The 22,627-nt window shown below is 38.6% G+C and overlaps 1 protein-coding gene and 1 long non-coding RNA gene across 3 annotated transcripts in view; one reads left to right on the top strand and one right to left on the bottom strand.

The window, feature by feature from the left end:
* The window catches only part of LOC125395932 (interferon-induced very large GTPase 1-like), a 35,784-nt gene extending 13,506 nt beyond the window's left edge, over nucleotides 1-22,278 (bottom strand). Inside the window, exons 1-2 of one of the 2 annotated variants that reach the window (XM_048427688.3) lie at nucleotides 22,128-22,278; nucleotides 21,450-21,559 (exon numbers count right to left, since the gene is read on the bottom strand). The gene's annotated coding sequence lies outside the window, so the exon portion shown is untranslated. The remainder of the gene's footprint in view (nucleotides 1-21,449; nucleotides 21,560-22,127) is intronic. The other variant, XM_087908598.1, reaches the window with a different exon arrangement.
* Nucleotides 19,587-21,284, top strand: LOC125395960 (uncharacterized). Its single transcript, XR_007230683.3, has 3 exons — nucleotides 19,587-19,637; nucleotides 20,075-20,144; nucleotides 20,937-21,284. It is a non-coding gene; the product is annotated as an uncharacterized LOC125395960 (long non-coding RNA).
* Nucleotides 22,279-22,627: the final 349 nt, after the last annotated feature.

The following is a 22,627-nucleotide window of genomic DNA, read 5'->3' as shown; positions in this document are numbered from 1 at the left end:
ATGGCTAAGATGAAAAGCACAGGTGATGGTACATATTGGTAAGGATGTAGAGCAAGGAGCACCTCCATTGCTGGTGAAAGTGAAAACTTATACATCCACTATGGAAATTACCACAGTGGTTCCTCAGAAAACTGGAAGTCAGTCTACCTCAAAACCCAGCTAATTCAGTCTTTTGTACCAAAGAATTCCCCATCCTACCTCAAGGACACTTGCTCAACTTAGCTTGTATCAGCTTTACTCACAATACTCAGAAACTAGAAACAAACTAGGTGCTCCTCAAGGGAAGAACAGGTAAATAAAATGTGGTATGTTTATACAGTGGAGTACTTGGACAGTTGACTAGAACTCAGGGGGCATTTAGGGGTTGATGTGGTTGCCTAGTGCAGTAGAAGCCCCCTGGAATCTATGACAGTAACCCTTGCAAAGACTTCTAGTAATGGGGATATGGACCCTGAACTGGCCAGCTTCTATAACCAAACAAGGCTTCCAGCAGTGGAACAAGGATATCAACCCATTCATATGACTTCTAACCTACAATCTGTCCTCTCTACAAGATGTGTTGGGGTAATGGTGGCACAGAACTTGTGGGAGTGGACAACCAATTATTGGTCAAACTTGAGGCCCACATAACAAGAGGGGGTCCATTCCTATCAATATCTGGATTACCACGATTAGCTCAGAGACCTAAGATAGGATCAAACACAGCTGCCAAAAAAGTCAATTAAATGACTCCTAATGAAATTTTCCCATGCTCATAGAATGGTGCCTAGCCCAATCATCATCAGAGAGGCTCCATCCTGCCACTGATGGGAGCACAAGCCGAGAGCCACAGCCAGGTATTAGATGGAGCTCTGGGAACCCACAAGTGGAAGGGGAGGAAGGACTGTAAGAGCCAGAACATGGAGGACACCATGGAGAACATGTGGAATTCCTAACTGTGAAAATGGGATGCCTATGATTCCCTTGCCTTCTCTTGGGATCTACTTCCTCCTACTGGGTATCCTCCAACAACCTTGAAATGAGCAATTGTGATAAGTACTGTTGTAACTTGGTGTTCTTTGTTCACTTGCTCTCCCTGTGAGGCCTGTGTTTTTATGAACGGGTACAGAGGAGGAGTGGATCTGAAGGAGAGAAGAGAGGAGGGACTGTGAGGATTGATGATAGGGTTAGCTGCTGTTGGGATATAATGTATTAGAGAAAAATAAACCTTAAAAATTTGAAAAATCTTTTTTATATTATCAAAGAATAAGTGGAACATGAAGTTAAAAACACATGAATATCTATGCATTTATAATATAAACTTAACAAAATACATATGAAATTTTCTTGAATAAAACTACAAATTTTTGATAGAGCAGGTTCAAGATATGTATACCAATGAAGCCACACTTTGTTTCATGTTAAAACTGTACTTGCATTTGGCAAGGTTCTGTCTCTAGAGAGAAGGAATCCATACAGTGTAAGTACAAGTTTATTATAAAAAGGAACTTGTTAGATTGACTTATGCGACAGTATCTAGGTAGTTCAAGCATGGTCAAATGCATACTGGAGAGGCAGAGACCCTGGTTCCTGATTTCAAAAGATGGGTGCCTTAGCAGGCAAATCCATCTTGAAAGCCTGCAAGTTCCTCGAACTGTTTCTGGCATTGAGTACTTTCAGAAAGTCTGAATAAACTGGAATCTGATGTCTTCCGATAGACGTGGAAGCAGTTACTCATAAAAGAAATGGACTTGCTAACTTATCAGCTAACATCATTCCATATTATCTCCTCACATGCCATGTTTACCACACTGAGAAGCCCAACCTTACTCAGAGCTGTCTCTTTGCAGTCACCATGCAGCATGTCAGTCCTGTCCGAAACAGTTTTTACACACTGTATATATGCATGCCCCCAGGCGAGGCATCTTCTAACTCAGCTAAATTGACAGATTAGAATAAATATCATACCAAGTGTCCCCTAATTGATCCATAGAACCAATGAATCTTCAACTAACCCCCCTCAAGTCCTTTTTCATATCTACAAACTGACTCTGATGTTCACATGAAAGAAGAAAATACACAGATGTACCACTAAAACACGGAAGGAAAACAGTACTAATACTTCAAAACTTAATGCAAAGAGATACACCTGTAGTTGATATTTAGTATTGACAGAAGACTTTTAAGAGATAAATGGCAAACAAAAGTGTCCAGAAAGATAATCACAGAAATAGAATCAGTGAATCATTGACAAAAAATCAAAGACAACGTCGTTGAGAAATGACAAAAAAAATTCTTCAGCACATGGTAGTGGAAACACACATCTAAAGCTACATACAATAAAAAAATTAACATACAACCCTGCCTTTTAAAACTTTACCTTAAAACAGAACATAATTTTTGGCTCATAGTAAATAGTCCCCAGTCATGCTATGCTAGAATCTGTAGGAACAACTAAGGATAGTTGGAGAGCAGTTATCCTGTGATATGAGTGAGGAGAGGAGACACTGATTTCAGTAGCAAAGAGAGAATGGAACAGTTTAGAAGTCACTTGAAGGAGAGGGCCCAGAGTTCTTTCCATAAGGTTCAACCTAAAGCAGAGAATTTTCCACTCCAAGTACAGAGTAGTGCACGTGTACAGGATTGGTAGCAAGGATGCAAACAGAGATGGCAGAGAATCAGAACGCAGTACCCTGACACTATATGGAAACATAATGAGTTCCATTACTTTGTATGGTAATTTTTAACATTTATCAATGAAAAAAGACAGAATCCTTACAAAGTTTTCATTGCACTTTCAGAGTCAATAAAGAGAAGAGGAGGGAAAGAGGAGAGAGAGAGAGAGAGAGAGAGAGAGAGAGAGAGAGAGAGAGAGAGAGAGAGAGAGAGACATTGTGTTTCCTTGGTCATTGTGTTTTATTACTGCAATACAAATTAACTAAGCCAGAAATCAAGACATACAGCCAAGGAAAGAAAAGCAAGACAGATTATAGATTATAGACAGGCTCCGTACCTGTGCCCACATGAGTTATGGTACGGATACAGATTCTACTCTTCCTGTTTAAGCAGACTACCGCCTTAAGATACCTGTGCATTTGTGTACAGATGAGTGATGGTATGGAGTCCACAATCTGTTTAATATCTTTGATTTTTATATTTCTCTTATTTAGGAGTAAGTATTACATGTTTTTGGGTTAACTTTGTTCTGCTTTTTTCTCCGTCCTGCCAATCACCCTACCCCCCTGCTCTTTGATAACAGGCTCCTCCATAACACATGTGTTGATCTGAGTTTGAAATTATCTTGCTTTTATTTTTGAATTGTCAGCTATATTCCCTTATCAATTTTTCTCTCCATTCTTAATTTAACTGGAACTTGTGTTATTTCAACCCTGTAAGTTTAGCTCTGTTTACTTTTCCCTCCCAGTGTTTCCCCGAGTGTTGTCCAATACTAAATGCCACTCTTTCCCACTCATATTCTTAACAACTATATCCTAATAGCTTAGCACATACAGTGCTGTCTGATTTCTTTTTTAATCATTCAAGGAGATTTTAACTTCAGTAGCGTGATGGGTAAAAGTGATCTTTTAGTCTGTTTTCTAGTATCATTTTGCAATGAAAACTGAAAATTTTTATTAATGAAGTAATATGCACATACACTGAGTCCCATCCCAGGTACATAAAATGTTATTTAATATCACAAACACAAGCATACTATATCTCTTAATTTCAAGCTCCCCAGATAGATCTTGTTTTGGTGTAGGGTGATGTATGTGACCATTATTCAACCTAAGTGAGTTTTAGACTAGGGACTACTCTCACGGTGTTTCTATGTGTAGCTTTTGTGCCAGCTGTTGCTTTGGTTCCAAGTTTCACTACTTTATTTCTCTGAATATTTCCCTCTCCTGATCTCTTCAGCTAGAATTACTACTATGGAGAAGACATATTTATGCACATTTGTTCATTAATCATTCAAGGTATAATGCAATCTTGTTTCTTGTTCTTCAGAAGTTATTGGAACTGAAGGAGTAATTATTTCTAAATTGATATTTTCTTACAGGTTCTACATAACAATTGTGGTTGTTTATGCCATTAACACATCACTTTCAGATGTGTGCTGTAATCTTACCCACTGCTTTGAACATGCAGACTGATGTTTGAGATAGTGTGCTACATCCCCATTTCAGTGGAGAGAAAAAAATACTGCAATTCTACAATTTAGTAATTCTTAAATTTTAGTTCTTAAATACTTGAACAAAAAGCATATGGATAATATTTAAAATGCAAGGTACTGTTGTGGGAGCTCCTTCCGCTCCTTCAGTCAATCGCTGCTAAGTTACCAGCCCATTGTGGCATGGTCTCTCTCTCTTTAAAAAAAGCAGCGGTTGTCCTCCACTCCCTCTTTGGCTTCCGGCTCTGCTTCCGGCTCCTAGTCTCCTTTCCTGTTCGCGCGGAGAGGCTGTTGTCTGGGACGGTAATCTGTAAGTTTTTTCCCCTTTGAATAAATAACCATTCTATTAATCATAATTCCAAACTGGTGTGGGATTGTCTGTGACTTACACCTTCATCTGGCACCCCACGTTTGGTTGTAGAACCCCCCCTCCCCCCCACTCAACTGCTTGCTGCCAGCTCGGCTAGTCACGAGCCCTCCCTCAGCTGTGGCCTGTGCCCTGTGTGTGGAGCCAGCAGTTCAATTGAACCCCATGCCTCCCAAGCTCCACAGGCTCCAGACAGTCTCTGTCTGCCTGGTTTTTTCTTTTCTGAGTTGTTTTTAAATTTCCCTTGTAAGTGTGGTGCTTTAGTGGCGTGAATCAGAACGACTCGGTCACGAGGAGACATACGCGGCTTCCGGGTTTCTCTTTTCTACCCCTGGATTCTTGGTTTCTGGTTCCGTGTATGGAATTGATTTAATTTCATTTTTTTGTTGAGCAACTTATATTTCCTAGTTTTTAACAAATACTAAGGCAGACACTGAAACAGGACCCGTTTCTGTCAGCTTTGCAGTGGTTCTAGTCGCGACTTGGCAACAGCACCGCCAACTAGACAAGAGGTAATATGGCAGTTTTTGTTTCCAACACCAATTTTACTGTTTTCTTTATTAATACAATGGATTATGTCATGCAAGGTTTATATGACTATGGGGATATATTAATTTACTTGTTACTAGGTTTCAGTTGTCTTTTCAATATTTTATCATTAAGAAAGATACGATTTTTATGGACTAATATTGAACAACTAGTTGAAAGGATTAAAATTATTGAAAATCAGGGGTTATCTGAACAAGTGGATACTATGATAGACAAAACTGACTCCATGTCCAAGGGTACTAGGAAGTTACCAGAAAGGATTCAGGCTGTTGAATTTGACGTTCAGACGTTATTACAAAGTTTTGATAAGGTAACAGATAGAATGTACCTCCAGAATGGGAACCAAAAAACTGATACCTTAGTGAAATGCCTAGAAACACGGGTAGGTCAGGAGATTCAAGATTTAAGGGAAATAATGATAAAAAGATTAGAAATGATTGAAGAAATTATTGGAGCTGGTGAACAGAGTAAGAAGTCACAAGGACAGGATACAATGCCACCACCAGCTGTTAGAACTGGCTTACCCAGGGTTCTAACGACATACCCTGTAATTTATTCTGAAAAAGCGTCGACTTCTAAAGGCTCAAAGGGAGTTAAAGAAGCTAGATGGACACCAATAGCAATGAATGATTTAAAAGAAATTAAGCAAGCTGTCGTTAATTATGGCTTGCACTCTGCATTTGTTAAGGAAATGATAAGGATTTGGGCTTCTAATGTCAGAGCTACCCCCCATGATTTCTCTCAGCTAGTGTCTGCAGTTTTAGATGATGGACCTTCCTTGATGTTTGGAATTTATTTCAGAGAAGAATCCAAACATATGGAACAGCAAGGAAGAACAAAAGGTGTGGAGGTTTCCCAAGATCAAATTCTTGGTGTAGGAGCATATGCTGATCCATAGGTCCAAGCTCCTTATGACAAAGAAGTGCTGTCCTTATGTCACAAAGCAGCCTTGAATGCTTTGAATAGAATACAAGACCCAGCAAAAAGGGTCGAATCATATACCAGGGTTAGGCAGGGACAGAGAGAACCCTTTACTGACTTTGTGCATAGATTAATTAAGGCTCTGAACATAGGGGTAACAGACCCAGAAGCTAGATGAATACTTCTTGAATCTCTAGCTTTTGAAAATGAAAATACAGAATGTAAAAAGAAAATTGGACTTTTAAGATCTAGATCAGCACCTATGGAAGAATGGATACAACATACAATGAATGTTGAGATGTTTAGCTATAATGATGAATCTGTGTAGGAGAAGCGATTTCCAAAGCTATGAGGAGACATGAAACTACTAGGTGTTTTAATTGTGGTAAATTAGGACATCTGAAAAGGGATTGCAGGCAAAGAAATTCTAGGAATAATATTTCCTCTGGGAATGTCAAAAGTAGGATACCTCAGCCTTCAGGTATATGCAGGAGATGCGGTAAAGGCCGACATTGGTGCAATGAATGCAGGTCAACAACAGACAGACAAGACAACCCGATACCATTGGGAAACTCCTTGAGGGGCCTCTCGCAGGCCCCCAAGCCAAAAGTGGCCCAGTCATTCCCAGTTACAGTCGAAAATGTGTCTCACCAAGAAAATTAAAAACTCCAGTGTCTGCCGTAAAAAGTAATACTGGTCTAAATGATGAATTACATGTGGAGAATGAGTCAAAAAATTTAGTAGGACAGAGTAAACGTATATTTTGGCAAACGTATATTAACGATCAAAGACCAAAGCTAAGAGTCTGTATAAATGGCATTTTTATTGAAGGCTTATTAGACACAGGTGTGGATGTAAGTATAATTACTCCAGAATCTTGGCATCCGAATTGGCCTCTTCAAGAGGTAGATGTTTAGTTCCTGGGGATTGGAACCCTATCTCGTGTAAAACAAAGCACAAGATGGGTGGAATGCATAGGGCCTGAAGGGCAAATAGGAAGTTTAAGGCCATATATAGCAAATATTGCAATAAATTTATGGGGTCATGACCTGCTACAGCAATGGAATACCCAGATTTACATTCCTGTAGTTCCAGGAACTCACAATTCTGGGAAGGATATAATGAGGTATTATGAGAAAAGGTCACCAGCCATTCAGGCTGTACAAGAACACACAGCCAATAGCAAACCTTAGAGGTACCAACAGCTCTACCTTTAAAATGGCTAACTGAGAAGCCAATATGGATCAAGCAGTGACCTCTAGCTGAAGATAAGTTGCAGGCTTTGGAACAGCTGGTACAAGAGCAACTAGATGCTAACCATATTGAAGAATCAACCAGCCCTTGGAATTCTCCTGTGTTTGTTGTAAAAAAGAAATCTGGTAAATGGAGAATGGTGACAGATCTAAGAGCTGTCAACAAGGTTTTCAGCCTATGGGTCTGCTACAATCTGGAATTCCTTTGCCTTCTCTATTACCAAGAGGATGGCCTCTTATAGTTATTGATTTGAAAGATTGTTTTTTCACTATACCTTTGCAAGAAAAGGATAGAGAAAATTTGCCTTCACAGTGAGTACTTATAATAATTCTCAGCCTACTAGGAGATATCAATGGACTGTCCTCCCACAGGGGATGCTCAATAGTCCCACATTGTGCCAATATTTTGTTAATAAGCCACTGGAAATAATTCGTAAGCAATTTCCCAAGTCCATAATTTCTCATTACATGGATGACATTTTATTATCTGATTCAAATAAAGATATTTTGGAAGGTGTGTTTGAAGAAGTAAATAAAGTCTTGCCTAGGTGGGGATTACAAATTGCCCCTGAAAAGATTCAAAGAGGAGATTCTATTAATTACCTAGGTTACATAGTAGGGTTAGGGAAAATTCGAATGCAAAAGGCACAAATTAGGAGAGACCGGTTGTGGACTCTTAATGACTTCCATGATTGTTAGGAGATATTTCCAGTCTACGACCAGCTGTTGGGATAACACCTGATCTAATAGTTCATTTAAACAAAACCTTAGATGGTGATAAGGATTTAAATAGTCCCAGAAAATTGACAGTTGAAGCAGAAAAGGAAGTGACAATGATTGAGGGAAAATTACAGGAGGCACATGTGGATAGGGTCAACCCGAATCTTAGTTCCATCCTAGTCATACTGCCTTCCAGAATTTCTCCTACAGGGATTTTAATAAAGAGGGAAGATATTATTTTAGAGTGGATATTTATACGTCATAAACCAAGTAAAAAATTAAAAACTTATGTAGAAAAGGTCTCAGAATTAATTATAAAAGGTAAACTAAGACATCGTCAACTAGCAGGTATAGACCCAGCAGAAATTAGAGTGCCTTTTACTACTGAGGAAATAAGAAAGATATGGGAAGATAATGAACCATGACAAAGAGCTTGTGCTAATTTTTTGGGAGAAATTAGCAGCAACTATCCCAAAAGTGATAGACTTAACCTCATAAAGAGAACTTCTTGGATTCTTCCTCGAATTGTACATGATGTTCCAATCACTGGAGCCCAGACATTTTATACTGATGCAAATAAATCAGGGAAAGCAGGTTATAAATCGAAAGAATTGAGTAAGGTGGAACAAAGCCCTTATAATTCTGTCCAGAAGGCAGAGTTATATGCCATTCTTATGGTGCTAAGGGATTTTAAAGAACCTCTTAATATAGTTACAGATTCACAATATGCAGAAAGAGTTATCTTGCATATTGAAATCGCTGAATTCATACCAGATGACACAGAGTTGACTTCATTGTTTATCCAGGTACAGGATATAATTAGGAATAGGCTTTGTTCAATGTACATAACACACATCTGGTCCCATACCGGTCTGCCTGGCCCTCCAGCACAAGGTAAGGCTGAAATTGACCAATTATTGATTGGAAGCGTTCTGCAGGCCTCAGAATTTCATAAAAAAACATCACATCAATAGTAAAAGCTTAAAGAGTTTTCCATTACATGGCTGAAATGGTGCACATCTTGTACAACATTCTGGCCAGACCTCCACAAAATACTCAGAGACTATTTGCAATTTTAAAAGACATTGATCTTGAAATTTAACCATCATTTTACTTTCACAGGATCCCCCAGAAAGAACGTCGCCCCCATGACGGCTGGAAGTAATTCTAGAGAACGACGTCCCCTCTCCCAGTAAAGTTTGTCCTTGGGTTTAGGGACATCATTTAGGGGCTGGTTATAATTAGTATACAGTTGAGGGTTGGGGGAGGAATTTTATAAGTGCAGGAACTTTAAAAAAAAGAGGGATAATTGGATTGTGGGATAATAGATTTGTACTTGTGAGTTATTGTTTTTAGACAAATATATTGGTATCGATTCTTATATATTGATACAAAGTTAAATTATGTTGACTATTTTATGCATGCATGCTTCTACCTCTGTTTAAAACATTTTTATGTATTGGTATATATATATTGTATTGATATATGTATATTTACCATATTGCATTGTACACTTCTACCTCTGATTAAGATACTTATATATTGTTTATGTATTGATATATATATTTACCATATTGCAATGTATACTTGCACATTGTTTATATTTGGAGGTCACATTGTCCTCATTTATTGCACAGTTGTTTATTATCTCAGTCTTTAAGTTAGATAGATATTGAGAATTATATAGATCAACAGTCATCTAAGTTTGTCATTTATAATTAGTCTAATCAGGTTCTTTAGATACATAGAGATTATATTCAGCATAGATAATCTTCAACCTCTTCAAAGAGCTGTAGAAAATGGCCTTTAATCTAATTCAGAGTTCTGTGGTAGGGAGACACAATCGCTCCTGGCAACACTGATCTATTCCCGAGAGAATGTTGAGCACCAAAGACACTCCACCTGGAGCCTTTCTTCTTGGCAGAACTGGCCTTTGAGTAAAGAAATGCTCATACCTCAACTACTGACAGAGTTACAGAATATCTGTAAATGGATAAAACAGGACTGTCATATCCTGCCAAGACAGGGTAAGATAGTTTTGAAGTTTCTTGCCTTTTAAAATGGTATGTCAGTTACATCAGGCCTTAGCCAAAGTTGGTTGCTTCAACGCTGCAAACGTGACTTTGGGTGTTTGCCCAGATAGCCAGTTGTCTCTGTGATTTGTTACATGTTCTGGAAGTTGTTTGATTGCACTTCCCAATTACTCAGGTAACATTATTTCCCTTCTCAGATCTTTGATGGTATTGAAGATTATATAAACGTAGTTACTGTTCTTTCATGACTTGACCAAGTTATTTGTTATACAAGACTTAAGCTAGTTAGAATAGGATATTTGTATTTATTGTATATATTTTCGTAGGTTTGTACTTATTGTATATGATTTCGTAGTAGGCTTAGAACTCTCTTACTTAAACAAAAGGGGGAGATGCTGTGGGAGCTCCTTCCGCTCCTTCAGCCAATCGCCGCTAAGTTACCAGCCCATTGGGGCGTGGTCTCTCTCTCTTTAAAAAAAGCAGCGGCTGTCCTCCACTCCCTCTTTGGCTTCCGGCTCCACTTCCGGCTCCTAGTCTTCTTTCCTGTTCGCGCAGAGGGGCTGTTGTCTGGGACGGTAATCTGTAAGGTTTCCCCTTTGAATAAATAACCATTCTATTAATCATAATTCCAAACTGGTGTGGGATTGTCTGTTACTTACGCCTTCAAGGTACTAATTTCAGAAATGGAAGTCCAATGCAGACAGACAAGAAACATGAAAATCCAAGATAGTGCAAAAAACAACCAACTCTATAGACATGCTTAAAAATGATCAATTCAGCAGTAATAGACAGCAATAAGAGTTGATGGGATGAAGACTTGGACAAAGAGTTCAAAAGACTTAGTAAAGAATATGTATCAAAATCACAGAGGACATGGATTATAAGGTAATAGAATGACTATTATAAGGTAATATAATGACTTATAAGGTAATAGAATCAGATAGTCAAAAGAACGATATCAATACAGGATATGAAACTGGAATTTAGTGAGGAAATAGGAAGAATAAAAAATTAAAATATTGATAATGAAAAGACAAATATTTTTTTTAAAAAAATTAGTGGGAAAGCAACAGAATTTTTGAATGACAAAACAGTGTATCAAGGCTTGTAGAGAAGATAGAAGGTGGAAAGTTTGGAACAGACATGAACATATGATAGGCCACATCAGAGAAACATAGGCAACAGATAGTAAATTGCTAAGAGCTGAATTATTTAATAATTAATCAGCCTCATCTCACAGGGTCAACCCATCAGATAAGGACTCTGTATTGGAGTAATAAGTCAGGATGTGAGACAAGTTGGAATTAATTGCCTTGTGAATAAAGTGACTGTTTCTTCCTGTAAATTTCTCACTGTAGCTTATCACATCTGCTATCAATTTTGGATTTGTCTACCACAGTCAGCACTGTTTGATCATTTACTGGGCACAATATCCCCTGCGCTTTTGGGGTTTACTAATTACATTCCCTAGCTATGTGTGAAAACAGTCACATAGTCAAGAAACCTGCTTTGCACTACAAAGTCTTTGTTCCTTTCTTCAATGTAAATGTAGAAATTTGCCTTCCTGCAATTATCTTTATTGGCAGGCATTTGGTCAATGTTTAGGGTCCAGACAAAAGTATTCCATTCAAGACATTTTTAGATATCCAAGGATATAGAATTACTGTATGCACAAAGCTGTTGAATCCTTGCTGCTCAGATAGGAAAAGATAACATGCCCTGGTTTTACCTTACTTACAGATAAGAAAAGCAGTGACCTAAAACTAACCTTACATTAAAAGATTATTAACTCCTTGGGCTCATTTTCATCTCATTTTGCTGATAATTTTAGTTCAGGAGATTTTCTGTTGTGTCTTACTTTTAGAAAAAATAATTAACCATCTAATCACAGACCAGAGGAAGACAAACCTCCACTAGCACTTCTGATAGGCATCAAACCCCAGATCTGATAATTTAGAGGCTTTAGTCTCCTCTGTTTCAACTACTTATAGTAAAGGTGTAAGCTTGAGATCTAAAATTCCCTTGGAACTTGCTAACATTTGGAAAAAATGCTAATGGACCAAGGACCATAAACTTCCCTTGTCTGTGTTTATGGGTTTTCTGGTCACTCTCTTTGCCTGAAAGATTTTGAGGGTCTTATATATAACGAAGAGAGTTAACAGAAGTGGGAATAGAAACTAGAGCAGAAGTTGGAGCAGATGCATCCCAGCAATTAACAGATATGAAAATGGAGGAAAAAAAGCAAAGAAGAAAAAGAATGTAACACAGAATTAGAATTGCAATTAGAATTGAGAGAGAGAATTAGAGCTAATAAATTATAAACAGGACAGAAGAATTAGAATATAGATCAAGGAAGAGGAAAGGATGAAGATATACATGTTGTGAGTAGACATTTTCCCTTCAGGTTCTCTTTGTTATTTTTCCCTCACTAGCTGTCATGCCTTAGCTAGACTTTGAAGTGGTCTGAGGGGCTGGTACCCCAACGAATCCCATTTGTAAATGAGGACAAAATAATATTTCTATTAAAATCAGGATTGAGACAGGAATGTTCATTTTCCATAAGGGAAGAGAACTTTTTAAGGTATAAAATAACAAAAGGAAGGAAACCATGTTTCGTTATCTGCAGATGATATGATCGCCATATACATCAGATACTCTAAAGCCTCTACCATCAAACTTTTAGAATTGAGAAACACTTTCAGCAGAGTATTAGGGTACTAGATGAACATGAAAAATACCAGTAACTTTCTAAATACTAATAATGACTTGAGAATGAAAAACAATGAATGGATGATAAAATATGGTATATAAAACTATAAAATATATTTTTATTCAGTAATAAAAAATAAAATTAAGTTGCTCTTTGGAAAATGGATTAAAAAGAAAATCACCAAACTCAATAAAATGAGTTCAGCAAAGACAAAAACCATATTTTCTTTATTTTATGTGGTCAAGATTTTACATAGATAAATGAAATAATTTATAAATATGAATATATTATGAATATATAATTCATATAATATAAAAGTAGAAATAAAATTCTGTGCAGGGGCTCAGAGCTCAGGGCTCAGAGGGGCTGGCTGTTCTTGTAGAGGACCTGAGTCCACTTTCCTGCACCCACGGCAGTACACAACCATCTTTAGTTCCCATTGTACAGGATTCTGTGTGGAACTTCAGAATCCAATGAATCCATGAAACATGCCTGCACCATGAAAATCTCTCAGAGATTTACAGTATGGGTCAGGAGCTCATTTCCAACTTGGGTTGAAAAACCTGGATCTACTTCAAAGGGACAAAAGGTCACATTATGCAAATTAGGTGTATTTCTCCTGTTTCTTTGTCTTCAAGCTATACATAAACTGGCCTTTTACCCCAATAAACAAGCAGTCCTGGTCGCACACTTGCAAGCTTTTTTTTCTTTATGTACTTACAGCCACCTATATCCTTGTTTCTGTCCTCCCCTGAGTCCTATGACCACAGGCAACCCGAGTAATCTGGAGGCCAGGGAAAGGAGATCAACAATCCTCTTCCTACTTCAGGCCTCCACAAGAAGTACTCATACATGCAATGTCCATATACACATGCAGCAAAACACTCATACACATAAATAAAAATAAATAAATCTTAACAAAATTTTGTGGAGAACAATGGGGACGAGGTGATAGGAGGTGGAAAAGGGATGTGGTATAGAGTATAGAGAGTATATTTAGAAAGGACCACACCATTTTTCAAATTTTTTTCATTAATTTGTTTTTCTAAATTTTTGCTCTTTCCACCCTCATAACAGATTTTGCATACAGGTCTCAGGCTGAAGATTCGCTTCCTTCCCTACAACCAGGTATCAGAGATAGCCTGACAGCAAGCATACACTATGGAGTGCCCATCAGTCATCAGTATAGAACCTAATGCCTCATCTAAAATATATGAAAATGGACCTTCACTCCACCTTGCGGTCATTATATTTGTCTAGAGTTCTTACCATGCTGCAGTCTGTCTATGGCATTAGCAACTTTTCTAATATATATTATATGAAAAGGACAGATACCTTGGATCCATGACATGAAATCTTTCAATCTAATAAAGAAATTACTTTGAAAGTACTAAATTAAATTATATACTTGAATGAAAATATCTCTATAAAATTTATTACTATCTATAATGTAGATGTGTAAATTTTAGGGAATTAGTAAGAGTCTAAGGGTGACATTTAAAGGAAGGGTGTAGGGCCCTATCTCCCCTTACTCCTTGAGGTGCAAATCACAAGGACTGTTTTGGCTAGCCAGCTAAAGCTTCCTGCTAATTTCTGTGCCCATTCTGCTTTTAGCCTGGTGGTTTAGCTGTAGGCTTTGTTTAATCTTTGGTGTGGTAATTTCCCACCTGACTGGGACAGTACACTGTGCCAAGGTCCCTCTCCACTGTCTGTCACTGCCCTCCGCCTCTCGCCCACCTGCCTGCTACGGAATTTCCCACACAGTGCCAGGTACTTCGTGCCTGGCTTCCCTGTCTGGCTGGGAGGGAATTTCCTTCACTGGGGTCAAAGGTATATTAGCTTGGCATTAAGCTAAATAAATCGGCATTCAGTGATCTCTTATCTAATGACCCAGGTCTCTTGTGGGTGTGTCTTATGTTCAATCCTCAGGCCTTTGCCCCAACTCATGGGAGGTGCGGAAGCGCGATTCGTACTGGGAGGGAGACGCAGACTCGGGTGTTCTACAGGAGGGGATATACAGCACATTGATTTGAAATTGTTCAAAAATAGTAAGGGAGTTTTTGTGTGTGGTATAAGTATGGGGGGAGATGAGAGGGCAGGAAAAAGAAGGATAATATGGAGGGATAACTAACACTGAAGACTCTCCAAAAATTACATTAAGAAACCTACTTCTGTAGATGCTTTTAAAAACATACATATGCCCATATTTTAAAAAAAAAGTTAAAATGGAGTTACTCTACAAATGGGTGATCTTTCTCTTACTAGATATCACAGGTTAACATTAAAAAATGAGCAGTGAAAAAACTGCATTATCCTTTTTAGAAGTGCTGATCAGTGTGGTCTTACAGACCCCCAAGCATTAAAGTTGTGGTCAGTTCTCCTGTTCTCATCCTAGAACTTAATGGTAAGACCTTATTGTTGAAAACACTGCATACTTGAGTCCTAGAACACTGGTAGACCAAGCTGGTACTTGCTTGGGAGTCTCTATCCCTACTGGCTAGCTTTCGCAGTGGTGGAAGTTGCTAAATATGCTGCTGGATTCTGTCATCTGCATGGCTTCAGGTATTGACTTAAATAAGCTGACCAGTGAAAGAAAAAAAGGACAGACACAGGTACAGAAAAGCTGAGATCGGGTAAGTTATGCTCACTCTGATGAAAGGTACTAAATGCAGTCCAGAAACTCACTGTGTTTCTTTTATACTACTGAAGGAGGAGGCAGGCTTAGCTAATTTTTGTAGCAGGTCTTTGTACAGGAGCAGTCTCTGGCTTCAGTCATCCAGGAGGAAGATGCTCAGGTTGGTAGTTCCTGTATACATTGTTAATCTTTTCACTCAGACCAGTGGAAGATGTTCCTATTGCCCTTTGAGATTCAGTGGCAGAAGCCTGATGCTTCTGTGGGTCTAAGGTATTAGGGTCCTTGACTCACAGTAGTGCCATGTCAACAACATGCATCCACCCAGAACATCATTGACTCCCTCAACATCCAATCAGAACTTTGTCTGCTCCACACAAAAAGCTAATAATCAGTATTTTCTATCTGACAACTTGTAACCCACATTATTGACCTGTTTGTCATCATAGCAAGTCATGCTTCTGTTGCATTAGTGATGTGAATATAACAGGAATAATAAATAACTTTCTGTTAAGATTTAAGAACTTTCCAATTTGACACCCACACCTCTTAATATTTCTGAAAATGATGTCTAGACAGTTTGTATGTTTTCAAGAGCCTACCCCTACTATTCTGCTAAATCTACAGTATTTAACTGACTCTTGCTGACGTATGATATTCATAGGTTAGTGAATCACTTAAGTCTCATCAAAGAAGCTTATTTTGCAGCAAGCAGTAGTTTAAAAAGAGAGCCACAGCTTGCCAAGGTTCCGAAAATAAGAGACTGTGGAGTTCTCAGTCCTATTTGGGACTTCTATCTCATACCTCCACCTTCCATGGCTCTTAATTCTTGTAGGACATTTGGCAAAAGATTATAAGAGCCAGACATGGTGGATAACTACTAGGAAACAGTGTTTTCTCAACAGAAAGCAAAAGGTGAGTATGTGAACTAACACAGTTGTGACAGCATGTAACTAAATCTGCACAAACCCAAGCCTGACAAGATCTCAGCATGGAGAACAGAGGTAGATATGAAGACCTACTCCTTAGCTGAGGTGATATTGGTATTTGACAGATACTGGGAGAGTGAGAGTTAGGTTTTTTAAAGGTGTTTCCCTTGGCAGGTTGTCTAGGCTGCAGTGAATGGCCACATATCCAAGAATATATGGGCAACACAGATAGGACCTGGAAGGTTTGGAAAAAATAAAAATAAATTTAAAACTGGATACAAACTTCAGTCAGTAGGGTAGGGAGATGTGGCAGGAAGAGTTGGCAGAATTAGATAAATAGGATCAAATATATTGTATGAAATTTTCTAAAAACCATCTCACAAATATTTATAAAACAACATGAAATACAAGCTTAAATGGACTATGGAATCTCTTCAAAAGTAAAGTAGAAAAAAAAATCCAAGATGAAATATTGGTATAATTATAGCAATTTAGATAAAAACCAAATCAAATAAAGCATTTGTTAATGTTGTAGTTTGTTTCTAAACTGCCACCCAAAGTGACACACTAAAGCCCAATTTGATGCTCCTGCTGGGAAAAGAAACCAGCTGATCATGGACTGAATTCTCAGACACTCTAAACTCCATTAAGTTGATTTTCTTAGATATTTAGTTACAGTGATATGAAACTGACTAGTACCATTTCACTCAGTGTAAAAATCTCTGTTCTGTAAAAGGCAAAATGAAGAGAATAGGAAGCAGATCCATTGGCTTGGAGAAAATACAGGATATGTAATAAAGTAGTGTCATTCAAAACACAAGCAACCTTTAAAAACCAATGGTGTGTAATTGAACAGCACACTTGAAGACGGGGTCAAAGATTCTAGTAAACTTTTCACAAAGATTTACAGATTGCTTATAGGTTTAGGGAACATTTTTTTAATTTTTTTCTTTTTCTTTTTTTTACATGATGTGTCATCTTGGAAATGCAAGTGAAAGAAATCAAGAATTATTATTATTATTATTATTACTATTATTAGTATATTGAGTAACATCTGTGTTCCTGACAATACTCCACGCTTATGAATTACAATAGGATACCACCATTTATGAAGACTGGGTTTCTGCAAAACTATATATTCATGCATATAAATATGTAATCATATCCTGATGCGGGAGAATTGTCTGTATTCTGTCAATCATATTTTAATAAAACGCTGATTGACCAGGCAGGCAGTATAGGCAGGAAAACCAGACAGGAAGTAGAGGTGATGCAATGAGAACAGGAGAATTCTGGGAAGTAGAGAGGTTCCTCTGCCACTCCTGTGCAACCACTGAAGAGGCAACATGTAAGCTGTCACACTGAGAAAGGTACTGAGCCCATGTGGCTAACATAGATAAGGATAATGGGGTAATATATGTTATAAGAGTTAACAAGAAGCCTGACCTAATGGGCCAATCAGTTTATAACCTTATGGAGTCCTGTGTGTGATTTTTCTTTGGGGCTTGCCGGCTGTGGGGTACCGGACGGAACAGAGACCCCAACAAGCTGGCCCTCATGTTATATATGGCGCCCCTGTGGATAACTGAATCCACAAAAAGCCTGAGAAAGCTTGGAAAAGAATAGAGTGAAGCATGTTTCTTGGTAGCAGCAATTTCTCAGGTCTGCTCTGCTTGCTAGAGGCAAGCAAATGCTCTCATCTAAGAGAGGTTTCCTGACTCAGCTTTAGCTGCAAAACCTTGCAGCTCATTAAGAGGTCCTCCCACGAAACACTTAAACAGTGTTGGTGAAAAGCTGGAGGCATGCTTTTCAGCTTTCAGCTGTAGCAGGAACAAGCTGCGCCATTTTAAAATGCCGGCTTTCTGGGCTGTCCTGACAGGGCAATCTCTGACTCTTTCAGGCAGGCAGTCCAACTGAGTGTGGTCTGTGAGCAGAATGCTCCAGCTTGCTTGCTGGCAGGGACCTTGAAACGCCATAGAGTTGTGGCAGTAAAAGGCTCCAGTGGTACCTCTACCTTGAGTCTGGAAAGCTAAGGAATGGATTGGATCTAGCCGTCAAAGCCACGGTTTTAGACTCATGTGGTCAGAAAAAGAGAGATATACAGTAAAGAGAGATTCAAAGATGAAGAAAACCTCTAAATGGTTTACAGTGTGTTAAAAATATATGCAGGATAAAAGTTAAAGTTCTTAAAGTAAAAAGAAAGAGAGTAGTTGGGTATGGTGGTACACACCTTTAATCCCAACACTTGGGAGGCAGAGGTACATTGACCTCTGTGACTTCAAGGGGAAGAGGTAGATTGACCTCTATGACTTCAGTGTGTGGAGGTACACACCTTTAATCCCAATGCCTGGGAGGCAGAGGCATATTGACCTCTGTGACTTCAAGGGAGAGAGGTAGAGATTAACCTCTGTGACTTCAAGGTGTGGTAGCACACGCCTTTAATCCCAATGCCTGGGAGACAGAGACAGACAGGTCTCTGTGAGTTCAAGGTGTGGTAGCATACACCTTTAATCCCAGCACTGGGGAGGCAGAGACAGAAGGTTCTCTGTGAGTTCAAGGACAGCCTGGTCTACAGAGTTATTCCAGGACGAAGATATACAGAGATCCTGTCTCAAAAAGTAAAAGTAAAAATAGAAGAAATAGAGGTTAAAATAAAGATGGAAAATATACAAAGAATCTTAATACTGTATGCTATTATGCTCTCTTTGAATTGTTTGAATGCTGAGGAAGGAACAACAGCTGCTAAAAGACTTTTGTTTATAAATGCTGCTGAACTAAACCAAGATAGGTATTTTGAAAATACCTTGGCTTCAAAACTGAAGTCAAAAGGTATGTTACTTTGGAGAAGAGATTCTGCTTTTGTTTCCACAGAAAATGAGAAGCTGTGGATTCATTCTGAGTTAAGAAAAATCAGGTTCGATAAAGGAAGACCTCCTGAGAAATTTCCGTTAGGCCCAGATGTCTGAGTTCTTCATCCAGAACAGGTTCAAGACTGCTGCCTGAGGTGATCAAGACTCACAGGATACTCCAGTCAGGACTTGATTATAACTCTAAGTTTTCTTTAGGTCCCCATAAGACTATCAGTGCCCCCAACCAGCAGGAAGTAGCCTGAAATACTACGCCCACATTCCCAACAAATGGACTATGGGTATTTTCCTTTGTTAAAAAAAAAAGAGCGAAATGATGCAGGAGAATTGTCTGTATTATGTCAATCATATTTTAATAAAACGCTGATTGGCCAGGCAGGCAGTATAGGCGGGAAAACCAGACAGGAAGTAGAGGTGAGAACAGGAGAATTCTGGGAAGCAGAGAGGTTCCTCTGCCACTCCTGTGCAGCCACCAAAGAGGCAACATGTAAGCTGTCACACTGAAAAAGGTACTGAGCCTATGTGGCTAACATAGATAAGGATAATGGGGTAATATATAAGAGTTAACAAGAAGCCCGACCTAATGGGCCAACCAGTTTATAACCTTATGGAGTCCTGTGTGTGATTTCTCTTTAGGATTTGTCAGCTGTGGGGTACCAGGCGGGATGGAAACCCCAACAAGCCGGCCCCCTCATGTTACAATATCCCTTGGTATTTTCACAAAGTAGTTGCAAAGTAGTATTCACAGAAACATCTGCATACCGGTGGCTTTGAAGCTTTTTCATATTTGCTAACTAAGGTGGAGGTAAATAAGATACCTATTGTGTCCTTGAATCTGAAATGTTTATAATGAGCTCCTGTATTTGGACACTTATGTTCCAGTTGGTGGCGCTGGTGGACATAGAAACAGCTTTTAAGTAAACACTGACTCTAGTTTTGCCCACAGTAACTGAAACAGGATAAGACTGACATCTCTGCCTTCATTGTGTGTCTGTATTTGGCCTGAAGTCACAGAGGTAAGTTATTGTTCTTAACATTTCCTCTTGAGTGGTATTGAATCCCAGAAGAGGAAAACTCAGATGAATAAACTAATTACCTCTTAGATGAGAATTTTTTCATGAGGGCAAGGCTCTATTCCCTGTGATGGGTGAAAAGATGACCAATTTAACAATTATGAGACCACCAGCAGGGGTGACCACCTTCCAGTTGTTGAGACTTTGATGAATCTATACCAGGATGGCTCAATCATGCATACGTTTTTTCCTCTCTTTTTGAATCTAAATCTCCCATGCTAATGACGACAAATTTAAGGACCACTGATTCTCCTGCATGTGTTCATCTCAGCATGATCATGTAGAGTAAATATCCTGCATCTTTTCATTTTTTTTAAACCACTATACATTTCTTTAACTGGATGCCAAGATTCTTTGGAACTGCTGTATTCCTGGTTTTCTTCCTAAAAGCTTCAGTAAGATACTTAGTGTCAAGCTTCACTCTTTACAGAATGACTTTGCTTTCTAAAGTATATTAAGAATATAAAATACTGAATAAAGAATCATGCAAAATTAGATGAGACCTAACTTAATCATGTAATAGTTAGCGCCATCCTTTTTAACCGAAGTCAGGCCAGACATAGCCCATTCAGTTTCCAATTCACTGCCTCATACAAGATTAGTGTCATTATTTACTCATGATGAATTATTAAAATCAAAATAGTAAATGAAACTTTAAGTTTTTCCTGCTCCTGAACTTTGTCTGACCCTCCACCAGAGACAGGTTATAATTAACCCTTCTTTTTCCTCTCCCAGCTCAATTCAGGGAAACCAATCTCTAAGTAGTTGATTGGCTCCTGTTGGCCTCTTCCTAGTCATGTCCAGCCTCCCATATAAGAAAGATTCTGTTCTGGGCCAGTAATATGGTTCGGTGACCACTTGCCACACAAGCCTGACAATGTGAATTTGAACCCTGGGACCCACATAAACGTCAAAGGAGAGAAGATAGTCCACGGAGCTGTCCTCTCACGTCTTCTTGTGAGTTGTAGCAACAACAAAACATTACAAATATAAGAGAGATCCCTTTCCCCACGGCCCATTTGTTATGTTTATGAGATGTTACTATTGCATTAGTTATCCTGTTGCAAATGTCCTTTTCTATTTTCTGCAATAAATTTTCAAAAATGCCTCTGCTTACATGTGGTCTTGATTTTATTTGGTCAAACAAATGATCAAGTTATTTTTTATCATATGTCTCCATTATCTTCACATAATTTTAGATTTATTATTATTATAATAGCTTTAAAATATTCAGAAATTTGGACTTACCTTGTCTCCTTAAGATTTGCACTTTGTAAAAGTGAGGAAGTTGTTGGGATTGTCTTCTCCTTCTCCCTCCTCCAAATGGCTAGGTTTCACTGTAGGTCTGCTTTCTCGTGCTGTGACAGAAGGAGCAGAAGCTACTGTTTTTCCTTCTAGCTCAAGTTATTTCCCTCACCTTTCAGTGACCCATCTCTTTTGCACAGTATCCTAAGGCCTAAGAGCTGCACACTTGTCATCTCCCTTCACTTCAGATTCCCTTGTCTCTTGGAAACATGTAATGTGCTTTTCTGAAAAGAAAATGCATCTACTGACTCTAGAGGAAAAGGTCTTAGGTCCAAGTCAAACTTGTGAGAATGCAAGAAACTTTACTTGAAGAGGAGAAGTTTTCTTATTTATCCTGGGGTTGCATTAAATGTCCTCCACATCACTAAAACTTGAAGATGAAAGTCATAGATAGATAGTAAAGTCTGTTTTCCTTGGGGTTGGCTTCATTTCGTGTTTTCAGTGGAGCAGTTGGCAATGTCAACTTTAGATTCAGTACCATATTATTTTTGTAGTATCTGCAAGTTATAATCACTGGTTTTCTAATGGCTCCTTTAAATTTTCCATCAATTTCTAATTTGTGTTATCTATTTAGTTTTTAACTTACTGTCCACCCTGCTTCCCACCTATTCTTCCACTTACTTGTCTCCTCAAGGGAAGTCTGCTGCTCCAGAGAGAAGTGCAGGAAGAGGCTGATCCTTCCAGGAGGAGGCAATGCTGCTGACTGTCAGCTACATCTCTGACAGAGGGCTTTATATGAGGGCAGGGGCAGAATTTACTCTCAGCAGGGCAATCCTCCAAGTCCTCCTTGCTGGAAGGAATCTTCTGTTATTTCTGTTTATATCATGAGTTGTGTCTCTAGGGAATGCAGGGTACATTTTATAAATAAATAATCTTACATAAAAAATTAAGGATATCTTTTTTTTGAAGTTTGAGGGAAAACCAAAATTGGCAAAGACAGCTAGACATCTTAGTAGCTTTTAGGAAGAGGGAGCTAGATGAGAGTAGAAAGCCATGCTTTTTGAATCATATGACAGAAAATCAGGCAGGAGCTGAGGGGATAACTCTGTGGATAAAGTGCTGACTATGCAAGGATTAAGACCAGTGTGCACATCTCCAGAATCCACATAAATGTTAGGCAT

The sequence above is a fragment of the Myodes glareolus genome, chromosome 7 (assembly GCF_982192425.1).
Source record: "Myodes glareolus chromosome 7, mMyoGla1.1, whole genome shotgun sequence".
NCBI lineage: Eukaryota > Metazoa > Chordata > Mammalia > Rodentia > Cricetidae > Myodes > Myodes glareolus.
The sequence above is the reverse complement of the archived record's forward strand: the minus strand, read 5'-3'. Positions and strand labels throughout refer to the sequence as shown.